Raw genomic sequence first — 17508 nt, 5'->3', positions numbered from 1 at the left:
TATATTCGCATTCCCATAATATTTTTGTATGACTCATTTTAAACTTGCTTTGACGTCTCTTTATATAAATTAAATTAAATGCTTATATATAAATTCAAACTTTTTTAATTGCCCTCTTTCTGGAAATTTCTATTATCAAGCATATTTTGCTACAACTAACATTTATTGGAGTGTGATCTATATCTAAAGCTGTAACGTTTCTCCCATGAATCATTTGGAATTGGCCATAGTTGACCAATCGGCTTTATTAGTCCACTTATCTGCAGGTTATCAGAGCGTTTATCAACAATTGCTACGAATTCATATACAATGTGTACAAATATATGACACTCTACCAAATTACTGGCAACCAAAAAAAAAAACCTCTGTTAAGATTTATAGACAACATGCGAGGCCGCGACTAATAACAGTTGTCAACTAGTTTTGACCAAATCAATTGGCAGACACATGTTGTCCATCTTCGAACTGGGCTAACAGTTTGATGAGATATGGAATCATGACACAACCCAAGGAAATTGAAAATTAGTTTTATGAAATCTTCAAATTTATTTCAGCTAGCTATCTTTTGGAATAATAATTATTTATTAGGAACTAGGAATAGAATTTACTTTAAATAGACAGATGCGTTGGAAAGATATGTGTTTTGCCTAGTCTGAGTCAGGGTGGGTTGACCTAGATTACCTTACATTAGCTAGTCTAGCTGAAGTAAGCTCTATTATAAAGCAAGATTCATAGGATATTTTCCACCCGACCAGCACATTCCAACCTCTTCATTTGATTTGCTTTGCTCAGCGCACATTTCGCTCAAAGCTATATGATATTTCCCATTTGTTTCCATTATTTGCCTTCCTGCCGTTAGTTCTTTTTGAACTTTTCAAACATTTTTTGTTTTTTTTGTTCAAGTTTGCGCTCAACTTTAATGCGAAGGTCATACTCGAGAGTTGAGTTCGTTCAAATTAAAGAGTAAACTGTACTTATTTGCATATATTTACGGCAGACTTTTTTTTAGGAATAACCTAGCCGGACGGACACAGCATGCGGAGATTACGTTACACAATTGTAAAGGAGCAAAGCTGCGGGAGAGGGATAGAGAGAGAGAGAGAGAGAAAGAAAATAATACTACAGGCATAACAAAGAAATATGCAAAACAGATGAATTGGGGATAAAGGCGAGGCGCAGAAACAAAAAGAAAGAGAGCGAAAAAATCCGAAATCGTTATAAAAATTGTAACTTTATTTTACCGCCGGGAAAAGTTTTAGATACGCCTTGAAAGTGGAAATGGGAATGAAAATAGAGAGCGGTAAATGTTAAAGACAATGGCATAATGAAAATGAGAGATGCAAGGGGATTGCAGCAGCGTCAACTACCGAACAAATCCACTTAAAAGCGTATCCAAACAAGACGGCTTTAGCTGGCACTCAGGCAGTAGTGCAGAATCTTTTGTATAGCTTCATTTTATATATAATAAATAAAAGAAATCAAATTAAACAAAAACAGTATGCAAGAGGAAGAATCGACTTGGACTGAGTGTATTTCACGTATACGAACTTCATGAAGTTTTCGTAGGAAAGTGAAAAAGGACTTATGTTTTTGAGAAAATGGATTCCAGGTAGTTCTATTAAGTTTTCAGTATATGATATTTAGAAAATCTTAAATAAAATTTCTGTGATAGCCAAAGTCCCGAACGTAGGAGAGAAAAAAACGAGAAAGGGAGCGAAGAGATAATTAAAAAAAAGAGAGTACAAGATACACAGAGAGAGGGAGAATGCGAGAAAGAGAGAGAGGGATAAAGAGAGTAGAGAGAATAGGAGCATTTGTTCTAAAAAATAACTAATTGGGAATTTAATATTTGACCTATTTACACAGTATTTTAATTCTGTGAACATTCTTTTAAACCCAGCCTTATATTTATTGATTTATGTATTTATTTATTTTATTTTTTTAAATTTATTTTTTTATTTATTTATTTAATTGTTTCAGAGCATTAATTCTAAATAACAATTTAGCTTAAAGCCAGCACACCAAAAGACCTTCAGGCAGACTTATTTTTCCTATTTTATTTGTATTTACTTCTTTATATATGCATATTTCATATACCTACATTATATGCATTATAATTCTATGTTTAGTTCATTAATTAATTTTATGAAATTTTCTATATCAACCAGCCCTATAATGCCAAAGTTATCTATGATGCACTGCCAAGGGTCGGCTCAGCAATCGGTGTAACTTAATGCCCGCTTATGGAACGTGTGTTAAGCACCTATTCAAACAGTTTATGAAACGCAAACACGGGCTGTCTATCAAATTGGCACAAATTCGCACAACGCAATTCGTTATGCATGGCGACTGCGATTGTCTGGGCCCGCCATGGAGATGTAGGTATGAAAATTGATATGAAGTTTCGATTAGTTTTTCGACGCAAATAATTTAGTGCTGATTGCATGCTGGGCTTGTTGCCGGCCCGCTGGGGACACTTATCGAAAGCGTTGCTAGCTCATAATTGACTCGAATCATGTTGGCAATATGCATGCGTGTGGACTGACTGATTGATTGATTGATTGAGCGACGGCTGAAATCGGTTGAATGCAATGCACAAGTGAGTGTGTGGGTGAGGGGGGAGAGTGAGAGAGAGAGAGAGAGAGAGTATGTGCGTGTGTGTGTGTGTGTGGTACGCTTGGCTTTCATTTCCTTTGCCACGTTTTGTGGCCTGCGGTCATACGCATAACGGGCCGACTATTTCTCTTTAACGCCCACTAACTCTTCACCTGTCGCCTCCTTCCTTCTGCCACCTGCCTCCTGCTCTCTTTCTCTATGCTTACGTATAATTGCGTTTATTGTGCGTTTGAGATTTGTAATTCGTGTGCCTATGTGTGAGTGTGTGTGCCATGACGTTGCCGTGTTGATTGAAAATGGCTTAAGTAATCGCCAGTTGATTGCTTGATTTGATTGTTGTTGCTATACACATGGACCTGTTCTGCTTGTGTAAGTGTGTGCGTGCTGCTGTGTCTGTTGAATAGCGCGGATTATCTTTATGGTTATGGCCAGGGCTGTGGGTTTTGCCTTAGCCCATAGTCGCCGTAAATCTTGTTACAATATCTCAGCCTAAGTGGGCGGAACTAAGAGCACTGTTTAAATAGCAGTAAAGCGCTTATTGTTTAGACCATCAAAGCATATTGAAGTGAAGGTCGCCTTAAAGCCAGCCAGCCAACACAATATGTTTTCATACAAGTATTATGTAGGTCTCAGAAGTACTCAAAAGTCTTTGCTACCTCTCACATCAAATATGTATATAAGCTAATTAATGGCTCAGGCAACTTGTTCGGCTGCTCTTATTAAATATTCACAATCGCCGCGATTTAAATGGAAATCAAGTGAGATTAGCTGCTCTTAGATGTGTTTGCCTCGGCGAGTCTCAAACGTTTCGCACATTTCTTGAGCATTTCTTTAGCGTTTCTATGTCAGCTGCAACTTTCAATGCGTCTGCAGCAGGAACCCTGACCCAAATGCATTGGCGGGCTGCTGGGTGAACTCTTTATTTTTTTTTTCTACCAGAAATAAGCTGCAGGCGCTGCCTGGCGGCTCCTTCTCTTGCTCTGTGTGTGTGTGTGTGTGTGTATGGCTACAAACATTTTTGCGGATGGACGCAGAAACGAGCACCACTTTGTTTCGAGCAGCTTAAAGAGACGAAGCCGACGAAGGCAGCAGGTGAATGCAGGCAACGAGTTGGGCTTCCAAGGTGTGAGCGGGGTTGGGGGGGAAAAGAAAAGCCAAGCCGGCAAACGGCAAACGAAAGAAACGTAAAATGCCGCAAAAATGGCGCAAAAGAAAATCCACTTTTACCGTAAAAGTTCTCTGTGGCAACGATGTTGTTGTTGTTGTTGTTGCCTTTGGAAAAAGGCAGCCATTAGCTGACCTGAAATGCTTGGCCCGGCTTTCAAGTGGCGCTCTGCTTCCCTCGCTCTCTCTCCCTCTCTTTCTCTTAGTGGCTTCATATGCACTTCAATATTTAACATAAACAAATATAAACAAACTACATCAAGTGTATAACAATGAGCATGTGTGTGTGTGTGTGTGTGTAAGCCTCGAGTGTGTAAACATACATATGCGCGTGTGTGTGTGCGACTGTTTGCTGTTTGCATTTCTTTAGTGGCAAAGCTGACAATTCAAATAGCAAATCTGTCTGCTTCTGTTTCGGCTCGAACAATGAGAAAAATAAATTATAAAAACTTGTTGAGTTTGCTTATGCTAAATATTTAATGTCTCACAGCAAACAGATGGCTATTTACCAAAGTAGATTAACATCTATGGAGGTCTTTTATTGTCTCTTAAGAAAATTTACATATATGTATGTATGTATAGAGTTTGTTTGCCTATCTGACGTCTACTGTGTGAAATGCGTTTTAGTTCTTCAAACATTTTAGTTGTTTTTGATATTTTCTTAAAAATAATACAGACTTATATAAATAATAAAATACATACAACTATATGATAGTATATTAATACAATAATAAATTAGTATTTAAATGTAATAAAATATTCCAAATATTTATTAAAATATTTATATAAATTTTTTGTTTGTTTTATAAATGATAATATAATACTATATGATATAAAATTATAAATATTTTAATATTCCAATACTACTAAGTATATTTTAGATTAACATGAACTCCATATAAAGGGTTGGATGGAGTAGAATATTATTAATAATTATATATGTATTTCTTGATTTCTTGAACACCGATGCAGATTAGCCATAGTTAAGCTGAAAGTAAATAGAATATGACTTGACTCTAGAATGTTAGTATTTTTAAAGTATTGCTTTACCTTATAACATAAATATTTATTAAGAAAATTGCATTTGAATGCCTGAATGAAATAAAGGCCTTTCAACACCGTCCTTTGGCTTTGCCATAGCTCTACTGCAAGCTTATTAAATGATAAATATTTTAAATTTTAACTAATTAACCATATGAGATTAGATTTCATCTGTGATTATAGTTTCTTTAAAGAACGACTGCCACGTTTTATAATCTGATTCATTAAATAATGGAGTAGACTCCTTTTCGAGACAACTCAGACACATGGCCAATTTCAGATGTATTTCATCTCTATCAATTAGTCAGAAATGCTTAAATATGCCTGAAAGATCAGCACTGATTGCACTTCTTGTCAAAGTATCTTGTTTTGCCTGAACGTCACATAACCAGCTCAGTGAGCTGATTGCGACCGGTAGCAGTTGCAGCATCTCAGTAGCGGACAGCCCGTCACCTGCCAGACAGCCAGATAGCCAGATTCCAGTGCATGGCTAGAACGTTGGGTGGCCAATTTTGAGTGGTTGGCAACGTTGCGGAATCAAAACGGGCATGATTAATGTCAACACAATTGACATAAAGTGCTAAGCGGCTGCAGCCAAATGTGAAGCCCATGAAAAGCAGGCGGAAAAACTCGACTCGCAGTGAAGATGCAATTATTGATGGATTATTTACTGTCAGCACTGTCCGTTATGACACTGAGCTATGGACACAGGGCGGCCAATCGCTCAGAGTGTGTCTGCGTCTGGAAAATGTCTGCGTCTGTCGTCCAATGACAATCGCCAGACAAGAGGATCGAGCGCCTACTCCTTGTGCTGCGTGCTCCAGGCGTGGGGAGTGCATTGCATTTTTCTTAGACATTCAGCTGACTCTGCAATTTACGACCGCAATTATATTCAGCCAGCCAGCCAGCCAGCCAGCCAGCCAGGCCGTGTGGCAGGCGTCATTAGTATTCAATATTCAATAACTTGCATTGATGCATTAATTGCGCGTAATCGCCCGCCATATAAATAACGAACAAATGATGGAACACACAACGCCCCGAGACCAATACTAAGATCGAGTCCAAGTCCAGGAAGTGTGGAGTCTTCGGCACGTCTCATTTGCATAGACAGCGCATATTTGTGTAATTATGCGTGGAATTACTGCTGGGGACACGGTGTCGTAGGACTACATAGAAGGGAATCGCTTTCGGTAGCTGTCATCAGGCAGCGCATAGCTTCTTGTCATGCCGTGAGACTCGTCTCCATTTGCCGTTAATTATTTTGACAGCATTTACATGGAGACGGAGACGGCGGCAGTGAAAGAGAGAGGGAGAGTGGGACAGAGACGGCTAGATGTGTGGGGACCACCAACAATGTCAATCGATAAACGTTGAATCGCACTCTATATGATAATGCCTAGCCTTATGCCCTTCTAATTGATAATTTGTGTTTGAGGTGAGTTTTTGATTTGGCCGACAGCCAAAGCATTTAATATGCACAACATCAAATGAGAATTTGTCCCTCCAAAACGGAACTTGATTTTTCTATTTGCTGCATAAATTTAGACAAATTTCTTTTTTGGTTGCTGCCTAACGGTTAAATAATTGTGTGGGTGGGTCCATAATAAATTATAAAAGAATTCAATAAATAAGTCAAATTAATTAATACAACAGTAAAATAAATTTAAATATTTTGAGTAATTTTTTAGTTGTGTTAAAATTATTATAAGCCGCCAGTTAAGGTATTGGATATGTAGACACAAATATTCCATAAAAGTTTTACTTAGAATAATCTTACTTCTTTCTAAGAATATGCAGTTGGTAGCTGTAAAAAAAAACTTGCAATTTGTTATCTTTATATGTGCAATACGATGCCTTTGATAACCAACAGTCAACAGTAAAGATATGAAATTAATTGACTACTAATGGAAAGGTATTAATATATATACTAGCTGTAGAAAACCCATTTAGCTTAGTTTTAAACCATCGATAAGATATTGGCAAAAATTCGATAATGAAACGCCTGATAAATAAATAAAACTTAAGTAAAAGTGGAGTGAAACTGACATAATCGAATCTATAGAACGTCAATATGGACTTGAAAGTATTCAAAGAATATCAGTATATGATATAAATGCAATATTTATTATTATAAAATATTTTATACATATAAAAAATATATAAAACCAGTTATAAACAGTTTTGGACGTAGATTTTCCCTCTAAAGTTCACAATGCAATTTTATAAAAAAAAAAAAAAAAAAAAAAAAGAAACAATGCTGATATGTATAAAATAATTTTTTACATATTTAAATATAAAAAAATAAAAAATTGACTTGTGCGTCGGCCGGGAATCGAACCCGGATCAACTGCTTGGAAGGCAACTATGCTGACCATTACACCACCGACGCCGCTTCGCCAGACCGATCAAAGTACAGGATATGAAAAATCTGAAATCAGGCAAACAAATTTGTTTTTAATTTGAATTTAATAACTTGTGCTCATCTCACATGAGATAAGATACGCATTTGTTCATATGAATTATGTTTTCAGTTGGAGAAGGTTAATTAATTTCGAGTTTGTCTGAGAAAATAATTATATATGTCAACATTTTGCACATTTTGCGCATTTTGCACTTTGGCTCTGTCGAGAGTTGTGTTTGGATAAACAAATAGAAAATGATGCTTAGCCAGAGGCACAAAATAAAATGCAATTTATGATGATTGCTTATTTGCATTGCGAGTAATTTGTTAAATTTGTTTGCCCACTCGCTGGCTGTTTGCGTCGACGGCTCTTGTAGGTGTTGTGTAGGTGTCAAAAGGTCAATTGATGTTGCTGTTGTTGCTGTTGCTGATGCTTTTCCAGCTGTCTATGCTTAAGATTGTGTAATGTAAAATGCCTGCAACCAAATGCTTTAATCTTTTTTTATGCTGCCTGACAGCCCAACATGTGTGTGTGTGTGTGTGTGTGTTTGTGTCTATGGCATTTTGCCAGGCATTTTGACAAACTTATTAAAAAAGTTTTGCCGGCTGCAAAATATCATCATTAAAAGCAACGCAGCTTCTCTGATGGAGCTCGTCATTGCCAGACATTTGCTTGAAAGTTTTGTAGTTTTTTAATTAGGAAGTAATATGTGCGACTATGCAAATGGGCGTGGCTGCTTAATATGCAAATACTTGGAGCTGCTTTTGTCATATATATTATATAGAAAATAAAATAACTTTTTTTTGTATACAACAGTTTTGCTAAATACTTTACAAGGGTTAATTAAAAACAAAAATGTTTAAAAAAATTTTTTTTTTATGAATAAATATATGATTATAAAAATTAAGTATAATTAAAAAATATAAGAAACTATAGTAGTATAGTAATAATATATATAGTAATATTTTCTATATAATCGTATATTTTATCCATTCTGTTGGACAGATCGATTTTCAGATTTTATTGAATTAAATATATGAATTAATGTAAATGTTATTAGAGAATTATTTAATTTATAATAACTAAAAATTTTAATTATTAAATGCCTATTTTTTATTTAATGCAAATACAATGTATAATATATTTAATTATTTTTTATCTTTAATATATATAACAAAGCTGAAGGCATTTGTTAGTCAAACTTATTTTCAGCAACTTTTTGAAATTTGATTAAATCATATACGAATATTTAACTTTCTTAACATTTATTTTATTTTATTATTTTTAAATCTATTTATTTTGCTGGTCTAAATAAATTATGCAGAAATTAGCAAACTGTTTCACTTATTCTGACTAATATTCCCTATGCCACTGCTCTTGGTCTCTACTCGTTCACTCATAATTGCCTTGCGGTGATTTGGCTGTAGCTTTTTGCTAATAGAATTAGAATGCGGCTCATGGCCAATTTTCAGCGAAATTTGTTGTTCAGTTTGTGCTGCTGTTGCAGTTGCCCAGGCCTTGCGGCTCTACGGCCTGCAGTTGGTTGGCCAACGTCTCGTGTTGCCTAATTAATTGGCGAGCCAAAGCGAAGAGGGAAAGAAATCAAATAAAGTAAAATAAAATCGGCCAAGCAATGCAATAGCCATGTTCAAGTCGCGCTGGCCTCGCGGCTGAGGATGCCAGCGGCAGTGTCACCAAAGGTTGATTGGGATCAAGGTGGGAAAGAAGTTGTCTCTTGTTTGTTGTTAGTGTGTGCCGACAATGCCGACATGCCATGAATTGTCCACTTTATGGACTGGCCAAGTGGGTGACTGGTTTTCCTTACTTCACCAACTTGGCTGTCTCTTCTTGTTTTTTCTTTTGTGAGGATGTTACTTAGCTGCTGTTTCTTTAGCCTAGTTGGGTGCTGTAGCATTGCGATAAGTGTGTAAATTCCTTAGCGATTGGCTCATGATAGACAACAGCTAGGCAGGGAGAACAACAAGAAAGACTATTGTTAAAAGTTGTATATGTGTCATTGCCTATGATGTAAATAAAGACAAAAGTAATATGAAAAACAAAAAAAAAAAGCAATTTATATTTGAACGTATAAAAATCATCGTAAATAGAGTTATGAATCACTAATTATATAAATATTATGTTTACATATTATTTCAACGGAAAAGCCATAGATAGACTCTGTTAAAAAATTAAATTTGTAACATAAGTATATATAAGAATTTATTAGTAGATTAAGTTTTATAAGATTACTAAAAAATATTCAATGAAAAAAAAAAAAAATAAATAAAATAAAAAATATATTATTATATATTATTAGTTTATAAATCATGTTAAATTATTATTAATTATACTGCATAAGAAATTAATATTATATATTATTATTTTATTATTATGTAGTATTATTATATATTATTATATATTATTGTTTTTATTCTCAATAATAAATTATTATACAATCTTATATTATATTATATTATATAATTAATTTATATATATTATATTGATATCCAATTTATTAAACTGCATTTCAAGCTGCTTAAACTGTAGCAGGATATATGCTTACAATACAAAGTCTCTAATTTATTTAGCAAATACTATATATAATCTACCTCAATGCTAACTAACCTTAAGCCACAAGCCAAGCATCAATAATTAACGGTTTAACTCAATACCAACAACATATTACAGCCAAATGCAATTAAGGTAACAGCAGTAGCTGCTGCCTGGCTCGGTTTTCCGCTAAAAATCACGTTAAGATTTTAAGCCTAAATAAAAAATAAATAAAAATAAATAACAACAACAACAATAGCAGCAAAAATAAAATAAATGCTGCGCATGACAACGAAAATTAAATTGCATGAAATTGGAAAATTATTACCACGCACGCCAGCACACACACACATGCACACGCACACTCTTCTGCAGATTTACATAGTGCTGAGGTAACTGTGCAATTTGGTCAGCCATTTAAGCCAAATTAAGGCCCCGTTGGAAGCGTTTGCCCGTGCCTCCTCCTCTTTCAGCTGCCGCTGCTGCTGCTGCTGCTGCAGCCGATGCGGTCACATGCAATCAAGGCTGCAATTTTCTTAACCAGTTTCCTTTCTGCCTATTAGCCAGTTGACAGTTCGTGTGCGTAACGCGGCCTCCAAAGCATCTCTCGCTACGTCTGCAGCAATTTTTCTAATGATGACACGACCAGACGACGGCGACGGCGACGGCGACGCTGTCGAAGACTAAAAGATTATACATATATACAAATATATGTACATATATAAATATATACATACGTGCACACATACATTCGCTGCATAGTCGAGTGCATCGAAGTTTATCTGAGCCTTGGCTTTTCATGCATTGCCAATCAGTTGGCAGTTTGTTTGGCTTAATCGTCTGCGTAATTGATATGCGAGTGTGTGTGTGTGTGTGTGGAGGGTACGTTAGGGAAACTGTTCATTTTAATTAAAACGAACAGCTCTTTGGCCATCGAACAGAGACATTATTACACCTGATTGCTGCAGCTGTAGAAAACACGGCCAGAAATGCTAAATGGAAGTGGAAATGGCATCGATTAGATCGAAATTGTTGTTAAGATTGATATGCGTGTGGTCGCTACACACGCTCTTTGTTAAACTGGCCCACAAACAGGTCTTCTCACACATGAAATTGATAGCGCTTTACATTTGACTAGAGCAAGATCATCATGAAATTGATTTTCGTAAGCTGACTTTTAGTGTTATGATTGGATATTGTAAGATTTATGTAAATTATTATTCATCTAAATCGAATGGGGAATTAAGAATGGGATTTCAAAGGATTAGGTTTATGTATACATATACATTAATATCTAATATATATGTAAATTTCATATCCATAAATAGATGTAATAAAAATTATATATGTATGCTGTATATATTTTACAAAGAAGTTTATTCGAATAAAAAAATAATTTATGGTATTCTTATTCTTATTCATTATTATATTTATTTTTATATTTTTTCATATATATTTTTCTTATTTTTCATATGTATATTTTATATATTTTTCCATATATTTTTCATATGTATATTTTATATATTTTTCCATATATTAATAATAATCACCTAAGCCTATGAAAAAAAAATTTTTTTAAATATTTATAAATGTATACATTATATATTATTCTATTCTCCGATTTTGCATTAATGTTTGCTATAAAATTAAAAAATAATTTATAATTCAATGTATGTATGCATTTCACACCCATATTTCGTATAGATCACAAAAATAAATACTTGAACCTAGCTCTTTTAGACATATTGCGAATGTGTCGAAAATTACAATTACAAATATCTATTTGCTTTATTTTTGGTTTCGGCTCGGGGCCTAGAGGCTGCAAATATATTTTGGGCCAGCAATTGTGTTAAGGACCCAGAGGAGAGCACGAGCTGAGCTGGCTAAAGCGACGTAGACAAATATTGAGTGCCAATCGCTCAGCTGTGAAGATGCCGCAGAGCAAATACAAACAGAAACAACAACAAAACCGGGCACAAATAAAACCACAGAGCGGCATAATAAAGTATGGCTAGTGATAAGGGACACCAAAAGTGATACAGAGAGGGAGAGAGAGAGTCTGATTGAAAGAGAGAGAGAGAGAGAGAGAGAGATGGAAAATGCTGTTGTATACCTTATGTGCCATAAATATGCAGGCCAAACACAAACCGCAAAAAAAAAGAAACTACCGACCAGCAGCAGGAGCAGCAGCAGGAGCAGCAGCAGCAAACAAATAAACAAACGTGCCACAGCCAACAGCTGCGGCCAAGGGGCGGCTGTTCGCATGTGGGCGTGGCATGCATTGAAATGCCAAAAACGTTCAGGACGGTGTTGCCGTATTGCTCTTTTGAGGCGTGGCAGCCAAAGCAAATATTAGTTTAAAGCCGCTGCCCATTTCAGCAGCCCAGACAGGCACTTAATATCAGCATTTGCTTCTTTTACGGTCCGAGAGTTAAAATTAAATTAAATAGACCAACCGGCCAGCAGTCTGTCTTAACTGCCAAAACCCAAATGTTGGTCAACCGCACCGAATTCCCTTGCTGCTGCTCAAGATACAAATGTATCTACAACTAATGTTGCTACTGCCGTTGCTGTTGCTGTTGCCGTTGCTGTTGGCAGCTTGTAATTCACTTAATGATGCTCAAAGTGATTACAAATGCAGTCGAGCATGCTTTACATATTGCACTTGGTCATGTTCATGTCATACTCACACTTGTGTGCCCAGCAGCAGCAGCAGCAGCAACAACAGCAACAACAACTTGAACTTCTGAGACATTCAGTGAACGTGTGAGTGTGTGTGTGTGTGCGTGACCTGACCCTTAAGGATCTCCTGGGGCAGACGCATAAATCGCCAGCAAATCAATTATGTTGCCTGTCTGGAAGTTCTTATTTTATTTATATATTTTTATTATTATTTTTTTTTTTTGCATGGCTATTCAATATCCAAGGTCAGTTGGCGACTCTCGCGCTCTTCTGGCTGTGCGTGAAAAAATCTGAATTATTTTACGCACGTTTCATGCATTAATTGATATTTGCAGTAATACGCATGAGTCAAGACATGCCACAGACGAAATGAATAGCAAATGAGCGCAGCAGGAGCTCAAGGAGTCAAATTGTGTACAGCCAAAGCAAAATGTTGGTCTACTATGACTCTGTCATTAACGGATATAACCTGGCTTATTTCTGCTTGTTAAAGTCTTGAAAATATTCCAATTCAGCTTCAGTTCAGTTTGTAGAGTCAAGGAGTCAAGTCGTATATAGCCAGAGCAAAATGTGGGCATGATAATGAATTACATATATTTATATAAATCGGAGAGTAGCACCAGTGTTGCCAGTTTAGCTTATTCCCTGCTAGATGTAGCCTAAGTGAATGTGGAGAGCAGAAGATCATTTAAGATGTCTGTATATATGCAGCAGTACTCATTACGTATTAATATTTGAGTAAAACGAAGCTGGAATACTTGCAGCAGTAGAGAGTGCTCCCATTAGTCTCTTCAAGGTCGACTGCAACGAACTCTACCTGGCATCGGGCTCAACAGTAGAGCGCAACTGAGGCCGTGAGTGATAGGTGCCCTATATAAAGGGCAGCAGTTGCAGCATTTCTTCAGTCGCCCAGACCTAAAGTGAAGTGAAAGGAAGTGTGATCAGGGAATATTTAGAGGAAAGTTGGAAGAAATACTTAGAGGAACTACTTGGAAAAAAACACTTGGAGGAAACACTTGGAGCAAATATTTAGAGGAAATATTAGAAGAAATACTTGAAGAAAATACTTAGAGGGAATACTAAGAGGAAATATTTATAAGAATTACTTATAGGAAATACTTATGTGAAACTCTTATATGAACTACTTATAGGAAATATATGAAACTCTTATATGAAATACTTATATGAAATATTTAGAGAAAATACTTAGAGGAAATACTTATAAGAAATACTTAGAGGAAATACTAAGAGAAAATATTTATATGAAATACTTAATAAATACTTACTTATATGAAACTGTTATATAAAATACTTAAATGAAATAAACGGAGAGAAAATAATTAGAGGAAATATTTAGAGGAAATACTTAGAGATGATACTAAGAGGAATCTGATCTCCTCTTGGTTTAATTAAGCCTTTTTTATCAATTATCAATTATCTCTTTAAGCATTTCAATGGAGTACGGTTTGGTGGAAGCCAAAGCTGAAGCTAATACGCAAACATAATACTAAGCTCACTTCATATGAATCCACTTCTTTGATTTCAACATTTATTTACTCCATTTCATGCTCTTCTCACAACGTCTTCGGATTTCTGCTCAACAGTGTACAAACATTTTGTGTGGGCTCCTGAGCGAGGCTAGTTGACCAAATCTTAGCAGACACTTCATCCATATGGCCGGACGAAGGAAATTAGTGCAAACAAAGCGTTTGGCATATGCAAACGGCATACTAATTAGTCAGCCGTTGTCGTGTCTTCCTTCGCTGCTGGAGTGGAGTCGGCGACCTTCATCTGGATTGGCCAACAATATTATTGGCTTAAATATTTACTTGACAAGCGCATGGGCAGCATAATTTAATTTCGAATGCAAATATTTGATGACATGCAAAAATGTCGTTTTAAATTCCAGCGTACAATAATTAGATATGCATGAACTAAGCACAGACAACATACTAACTGTGGTCAAATGTTTGGTAATTGAATTTTAATTGAATGCTTTTAATATATGACCATTTGAAATCAGTTAATAGCAGCTGTTGCAATCTCTCGCCCAACTCAAATTAAGCAATTTGTGCGACACTAAATTAATTACGAAGCAATTTGAGCTGACTGTTGCCAAAAATAAATTCATATGCAGCCGATTAGGGCCACTAACTAATGCTGATATGTAAATGTAAATTTATTAAAATAAATAAATCCAAAAAATTTAACTGTGCGTCGGCCGGGAATCGAACCCGGATCAACTGCTTGGAAGGCAACTATGCTGACCATTACACCACCGACGCCGCTTGGGATGCTGCCGAAAAGTTCTCAATATGAATGAGTAGAAAGTGCAGCGTTCTAAGCAGCCTCGCCCTGTAGCTATGTAAATCACATTTCTCGCCTCTGATGCTTATCTAATTGGGTCACAGCTTGTGGAACAAAGGCTACATAATCTTTTCGTTCCATTATCAATAAATTCATTTTTTTCTGTAGGCTCAGCTAGTTTTACAGTTGATTAAAGTTTAATTATTTGTTTATTATTATATTGTATGCGAGCAAAACTAATTGTCACGAACAGTTTTTAGTGCGAGGTCAGGCCTGGAAGTAAATGAAATATACCGTCGTATTTCGTAGCTGTGACATATTTATGTGCTTATACATGTAATCAATTGGAGAGGTCTGTCCTCGCATGTTTAGTTTACAAATGTATAAAAAAACAATAATAATTTATATAAAATTTAAAAATTATTTATAAATTCAAGACATGTTTATTAAGAAATTTTAATAGAACATTTAGATAATTTACAATGGCATTTCTTATAATTGCAACTCATATTTATATTAAAATTAAATTGAAAATAATAGTACACGCCAATACAATTGATTGATATATTCAAAAAGCATTTACATAAGCCTGAGAAATGTAAATATACATAAAAATAAAATAAAATAAATAAATGAAAAATTATGTACTATAATTTTAATATATATCGCTAATTTAATATTTAGATATTCATATCAGAACTAAATTTAAAATGTTCCTATTAATGAATAATTCCTATATTTAAAGTATATATACGAGCATCATTTTCATCTCATATAAGGCTAAGACTTTTGTTATTTACTCAATTAAAAATACATCTGAACATACTTCATACATCATAATATACATTAATCTATCCCCAGCCATAATTCACATATTAACCCAATGCTAAGGCTAAAATACATATTCATATTTTTCATTCTTTTTTCTTTCAGAGCTTGACAAAATTTTTAAGCCGCATTTGTTTGTTTCACTTTTTTGGCCTTTAAAGAAAACTATTTCAATGATGGCCACATTAGGCCTTTTATGCGCTTATATGAGTGTATCTTATTTCAGCCAGCCCCCTCCACCCAGCCACGACAAGTAGGCCCTAAAGCCGCATGCGGTCCACGAACTATTTATTATACTACCGCAGCAGCTGCCGCCCTTCTCAAATGAGCCGTTAAAACGAGCCGAAGAACTTTCTGAATCCGAATCAAATTCAAATTGTGTGTTTGGGCATGCCCAATGCCCTCCGTCGATCTTCTTTGGTTTTTCTGGACGCTATGAAGCGCTTGCACCATGTAGGCTTTTAATTAATTTGTACGATCTGCGCACAGCGTGTAGGTAATTTCCCGTATCGAAAGCATTCGCTGGCCTAACAAATTGCAGCAATATATCAAAATAGAAGCACAGACAGAAAAAAACAAACAGAAACAAAGCCTGAATTGGTTGAGATACCCTTTAGACATGTGATACAGGTGAGCTGAGTATGACGACTGTGTGAAAGTGAATTTGAGGGTTTTTTTATTATTATGTCTATGTATATATAAAAATATGTTTTTGGAATAAAGGGTAGATTAATGGGAATTAAATAAATATTAAATTAAATAAATAGAAATTGTAATTAATGTTTTTTATTTACGTATTGCATTAAGTGCTAGAGATAACTAATTTATTTATTTTTTTTAATGGAATTCTTGAGCGTTTATATTCAAAGAAAATTACGTCTCTGTTCTAGGAAATAAATAATAAAATAAAATAAATAATAATAATAAATAAAATATTATTTCTGGGTCAGGAATCAGATCTGATTTAATGAAGTAAAATATACTCCAAGTTTTTATTTTTTTATTCAATTCAAATACTGTACAAAATACTAAAAGTGGTTATTTATTTATTCAATTTATAAACAGCAAAGTCATAAAAAAAATAACAAAATAGAACTATTTTTGTATTCAACTTAAATACTTCATATCTATTCTAAAAAGTGCATATATTCTTTCAATTTTATTCCACTCATCTGAGGGTATCCCCCAGTCAGTCAAATAACAACTTTGAGCACTCTAGATTTTTTTCGTGTTATTTATTTGAACTTGTTCAGATTTTACAAGGGACGCGTTGCTACCTTTTGGCCATTTCGCTGCGTCTCATAATTGATTGGCTCTGTAAAGCTTTTAGCCCGCTGTTGTTGTTTATTTGAATCCCTCGTCTCGGCGACCTGCGACCTTTTTGGGTCAGTCGAAAAAGTTGACACTGATGCCAAATGATGTCATTGCGCAGTTTGCGGTCGGATTTGTATTATTCCTTTTCAATTCTTGATTTCGTTCCCCCATTTTTCCCATTTTGTATTGTTTTTTTTGCTGTTAGTCATGCCAATGGAAACTTGTTGCTTGAAAACGTTTTGTGTAATTTATCTACGCGCATTTTTTTCTTCTTTTTTTTATTTTTGTTCAATCTGTTTTGTGAGCACGACTTTGAAGCCTATTGAGTTGTCTACTTTGCTTAATTGAGTCTATTATTTGAACTTAATCGTTGAACAAAGCCGTCTCTGAATTATGCCTAAGGCTCTGTTTTATGAGGCTTAAAGTCGGTTGATTGGCTGAGGCTGAGCGTGTTATATCAAGGCCACGCTGGCGTGAGTTGAGCGTTTTGATGAATGGATAACGATTTCCGAATTATTGTTTTTTAAGGCTAACAAATGACAATGTTTTAGCAAAGTGGATTTATTGCTGAGATTTTATTGAATCTTGCCCATTTTAGCGGGAG

The 17508-nt window shown here is 35.2% G+C and overlaps 2 non-coding genes across 2 annotated transcripts; both read right to left on the bottom strand.

Annotated features, from left to right (window-relative positions):
- Window positions 1-7138: 7138 nt before the first annotated feature.
- On the bottom strand, window positions 7139-7210 carry TRNAG-UCC (transfer RNA glycine (anticodon UCC)). The gene has a single exon. It is a non-coding gene; the product is annotated as a tRNA-Gly (tRNA).
- A 7458-nt stretch (window positions 7211-14668) lies between these two features.
- Window positions 14669-14740, bottom strand: TRNAG-UCC (transfer RNA glycine (anticodon UCC)). The gene has a single exon. It is a non-coding gene; the product is annotated as a tRNA-Gly (tRNA).
- Window positions 14741-17508: the final 2768 nt, after the last annotated feature.

This window comes from Drosophila navojoa, chromosome 5 (genome assembly GCF_054131105.1).
Source record: "Drosophila navojoa isolate 15081-1374.11 chromosome 5, UAZ_NAV_1.0, whole genome shotgun sequence".
NCBI classification, from domain to species: Eukaryota; Metazoa; Arthropoda; class Insecta; order Diptera; family Drosophilidae; genus Drosophila; species Drosophila navojoa.
Note: the sequence above shows the minus strand (reverse complement) of the source record. Positions and strands in the feature narration are given on the sequence as shown.